Source organism: Chelonoidis abingdonii, chromosome 2, assembly GCF_003597395.2.
Source record: "Chelonoidis abingdonii isolate Lonesome George chromosome 2, CheloAbing_2.0, whole genome shotgun sequence".
NCBI classification, from domain to species: Eukaryota; Metazoa; Chordata; order Testudines; family Testudinidae; genus Chelonoidis; species Chelonoidis abingdonii.
The window spans coordinates 299,339,491-299,344,420 of NC_133770.1; the positions used below are offsets into that span (position 1 = coordinate 299,339,491).

The 4,930-nt window shown below is 63.9% G+C and overlaps 1 protein-coding gene across 1 annotated transcript in view; it reads right to left on the bottom strand.

The window, feature by feature from the left end:
* Positions 1-4,930, bottom strand: part of NAPRT (nicotinate phosphoribosyltransferase) — a 27,944-nt gene that overhangs the window by 22,744 nt on the left and 270 nt on the right.

Consider the following 4,930-nt stretch of genomic DNA (forward strand, 5'->3'; position numbering starts at 1 on the left):
CTGGTAGTCCTTTCCAACCGTGATATTCTGTGACTGCAGCATATAGAAGGGATTTTTTTCTGTCAGTGTAGGGACTCCACCTCCCCAACGGAGCGTCAGGACAAGAGCAGCAAGCCGCATTGGCTCAGGAGCATGCGATTTTTTCCCACCTCTGAAGCGGCCAACCTGTTGTAGACCAGATCTCAGTTTTCCCACTCTCTCTAACTCCTCCGGCCCAGATTTCTTTCTTGGCCTCTCTCCTCTGTGCATGACGCTGTTGCTGCTGTTGATATTTATATTCGCAGAAGCTGCCAAGGACAGGGCCTTAATGCTCAAGAGAGCATCCTCATGAGCATGTGTGCAAAGTGCCACGTCCTGTTTCTATAAAAAGGGGCATGCATGGGGGGCAAGACAACTGGGAATGGGGAGGGAACGACAATCCTGGTTCCTTCCAGGCCGATAGCAATCTCCCCTGGACTTCGTGAGGCCAGTGTTTACCAGTTAATCCACGTCATCAGTAGTAATCACACTCTGCTACTTTCTGTGACTTTGGGTTTATCACTTGTTAAATATTAACCCAGCTGGGCAGCTTTGCCTCTCCTGTGTGGCTTGTGTCCCTCGATCGTTGCCCCAAATCAAGGACTTCAACAAATAAACACTAAGTTTTATTTTCCTTTTTCTCAGGAGGTCATCTAGTCCAACCGCCTGCTCAAAGCAGGACCAACCCCCAACTAAATCATCCCAGCCAGGGCTTTGTCAAGCCTGACCTTAAAAACCTCTAAGGAAGGAGATTCCACTACCTCCCTAGGTAACTCATTCCAGCGCTTCACCACCCTCCTAGGGAAATACTTTTTCCTAATATCCAACCTAAACCTCCCCCACTGCAACTTGAGACCATTGCTCCTTGTTCTGTCATCTGCCACCACTGAGAACAACTGAGCTGCATCCTCTTTGCAACCCCCTTTCGGTTTGCACTATGGGATTATGCCAGCATAGCGAGGCACCATATCTCTGCTACAGCGCAGACCTGGCCTCCGAGCAGGGGTGGCTCCAGGCAGCAGTGCACCAACCAGGTGCCTGCTGTGGCAAGCCGCGGGGGGCGGCCTGCCGGTCACAGTGAGGGTGGCAGTCAGGCTGGTTCCAGTGGCGCGCCTGCGGGAGGTCCGCCAGTCCTGCGGTTTCGGCGACAATTCGGCAGCGGTTACACTGAAGGTGCGGAACCGGTGGACCTCATGCCGCAAGCTGTTGAAAGCAGCCTGACTGCCATGCTTGGGGCAACAAAATACATAGAGCCACCCCTGCCTCAGAGTCAGGGAAGAGGCAGTTTACAGGGCGGGCAGTGTAGGAAGGTGGCACTGACACATGACAGGGAGAAGTGACCTTATAACAACCTAGAAACCTAGACAGAGGGCCCCAGGCTCCCCCACCCCCTGGGCAAGCAGCACTCGGAGACATGGTACAGGGTCTCTAGTAATGCCCTCCTCCCGGTAGGGACCCTGCCTGGGGCAGGTGAGGGGAACGCAAGGGCTGTGACTCTGCTTTGTGCCACACAGGTGGAAGCCCAGGTGGTTTGTAGCTCATCCCCAACATGAGGCAAAACCTGTCCTGCCATTTCCCCAGCACCAATCCCCCAGCACTGACATCCTGCTCCTAACACTTCCCTGCGCCACCCTTCCCCTGCCTGCCCCCATGCTTCCCTGCCCCACCCATCCCCTGCCTGCCTCCAAAGCTTCCCTGCGCCACCCACCCCCTGCCTGCTCCAATGCCCCATGGCCCTGCCCCCGCCCCCAACCTTGCCTGCCACCTGGCCCTGCACCTACAACTCTCAGGCACTGATGGCCAGTCCCTAACAAACACCCCTCCTCCACCTGCCCCGAATGCTCCCTGCCCCTGCCTGCTACCCAGCCCTGCCCCTACTCAGAGGCAGTGCTAGCCCACTGGGGGCCCCTAAGCAGGAATAATGTTGTGGGGGCCCTCCCGGGGAGCCCCTCACACAACACATACTAAAAAAGCAAATAAAGTGCTGCCTTGAGCTGCTTAGGGCCCTAAGTCTTAGTCTGCTTATGCCTATGCCACTTCTGCCCCTACTGCGCCCTGGCATTGACCCCCTACCCTGCCTGCTCCCAAGGCTCCCCATCACTGTCCCAAGTGCCTCCACCTGCCACCCTCCAGCTTCCTGGCACTGCCACCAAAGATTCCTGACAGTGCCCTCCCTTAACGCACCCTGGCACTCCTCCTCCCCCACACGCCCGGGCACTTTCCTGTATCCTGCCTGGCCTCCCATGCTCCCTGGCACTACCCCACCCTGCCTGTGCCTACTACCTTCCTGGTACTGTCCCCATCCCACCTGCCCCCCACACTCCCTGGCACTGCCCTATATGCTGCCTGCCCCCCCCACACGCTCCCTGGCACTGCCCCATATGCTGCCTGCCCCCCCCACACGCTCCCTGGCACTGCCCCATATGCTGCCTGTGCCCCCCCCCCACATGCTCCCTGCCACATAACCCATATGCTTTTGCCCAGGTCCCCCCCCCCCCCACCGCTCCCTGGCACTCGCACGTATGCGGCCTGACCCTCTTCCCCACGCCCCGGGCACAGCCCCGATTATGCTGCCTTCCTCCTCCACGCTCCCTGCACAGCCCCGTATGCTGCCTGCCCCCCCACGCCGCTCCCTGGCACTAGCCCCACTCATCTCCTTCCCCCCCCCGCCTCTCTTGGCATCAGTGCCCGATGCTGCTGCCCCTGCCCGCCCGCCCCTACCCTGGCACAGCCCGTATGAGTGCTGCCCCGCTCCACGCTCCCTGGGCACAGCCCGACTATTGCTGCCTCCCCGCTGCCCCCCCGCCACTGCACAGCCGGTAGATGCTTGCTCCCTCTGCCCCCGCCCGCTCGCCTGGACAGCCCGTATTGTCCCTTTCCCCTCTCCCCCCCCCCTCCTGGCACGCCCTGTTAGGCTGCCCTCGCCGCCCCACGCTCCCTGCACAGACCCGTTGCCTAGCCTGCCTAAAACCCCAGCAAGCGCCGTATTGTGCTGCCTGCCCCCCCCCACGCTCCCTGCCAGCCCATATCTGCTGCCGCCCCTCCCCCCCCCTGCACAGCCCCGCTTGCTGCCTCCCCCTGCCCCCCCGCTCCCTGTGCACAGGCCCGTATGCTGCCGGCTCCCCCCCCGCTCCTGCACAGCCCGTATGCATCCTTGGCGTCCCCCCCCTCGCTCCCTGCACAGCCCCGATGCATGCCTGCCCCCGCTCCCCGGCCACAGCCCGTATACTGGCCTGGGTGCCCCCCCGAGGCACAGCCCGGTAATAGCTGCTGGCGCCCCCCCCCTCCGCTCCCCGCACAGCCGTTGCTGCCTGGTCCCCCCCCCCGCGTCTCCTGGACAGCCCGTATCTGACCTGGGGCCTCCCCGCTCCCTGGCACAGCCCGTTATCTGCCTGGGTCCCCACCCCGCTCCTGGCACAGCCCGATGGCGCAGACCCCCCCCTCGCTCCCTGGCCACAGCCGGATGCTGCTGCCCCCCCGAGCTCCCTGAACATGACCCGTATGCTTGCGCCCCACGCCATTCCCCTGGAGAGGCCCCGATGCTCGCCTGCCCCCCCCTCCGCTACCTGACACGCCCCTAGTCCTTCCCCCCACGCTCGTGGCACAGCCGGATGCTGCTGCCCCCACCCTCACGCTGCGGCACAGCCCCTGGTATTGCGCCTGACGCCCCTCCCACGTCCCTGGCACAGCCCCGAATGCTGCCTGCCCCTCTCCCCGCAACTGCCCCGTATGCTGCCTGCCCTCCCCCCACACGCTCCTGGCACTGCCACATATCCGCCTCGCCCCCCACACCACACTCTCCCTGCACTTTTTGGGGGGGGGGGGGCCCCCCCATATGGGCTTGGGGCCTTTGCCCCCCCACACGCTCCCTTGGCACTCGCCGTATGCTGCCTGCCCCTCTCACCACGCTCCCTTGGCACTCGCCGTATGCCTGCCTGGCCTGCTCCCCACGCTCCTGGCACATGCCCTGTATGCGCCTGCCCCCCCCAAGACACACGCCCCCATATGCCTGCCTGCCCCCCCCCCCCCGCTCCCTGACACAGCCCTGTATGCTGCCCTGCCCCCAGCACTTTACCCCGTATGCTGCCCTGCCCCCCCCACGCTCCCTGCACAGCCCCGTATGCTGCCTGCCCCGGCTCCCTCCGCTCTCTTGGCACTGCACCGTATGCTGCCTGTCCCCCCCCACGCTCCCTGCCTGCCCCCATATCCTGGGCTCCCCCCCACACACCACTCGCGCCTCAGGCACTGCCCCATAATGCTGCCTGCCCCATCTCCCCCTGGCTCCCTGGCACAGCCCCGTATGCCTGACCATCCCCCGTCACCCCCCCAAGCTCCCTGGGCACAGCCCCGTATGCTGCCCCTCTCCGCCCCCCGGACGCCCTAGGCACACAGCCCCGCTATGCTGAAACCTTCCACCCCCCCCCGACTCCCCGGCCAGCCCCGAATATGTCTAGCCTGCCCCCCCCCCACTCCCCCGGCACAACAGCCCCGATAATGACTGCCTAACAGACAACACCCCCCCCCCAACTCCCCGGAACACAGCCCCGATAAAATGCCTGCCTGACCACACCCACATACCCGGCCACAGCCCGAACTATCGCGATGCCCACACCACACCCACTCACCGGCACAGCCGTATGACGACCTGGACGCCACCCAAACCCAGCCATCCCTCGGCACAACCCCGCTATCGGCTGCCTGCCCCCCCCACCCACGCCTTCACCTGGCCCTGCCCACATATTCTATCCTTTCTGCCGCCCCCGCACCCTCGCCGCGCCCCGGACGGCCGCGCACAAACACAAGAGCCCTACCACCTGGGCTCCGCGCAAGCGCAGGAGCCAAAGCCCCGCAAGACAAAGCAACAGGCACACCATACCGCCCCAGAAGTCACCCGCGCGACACGACCACGAAG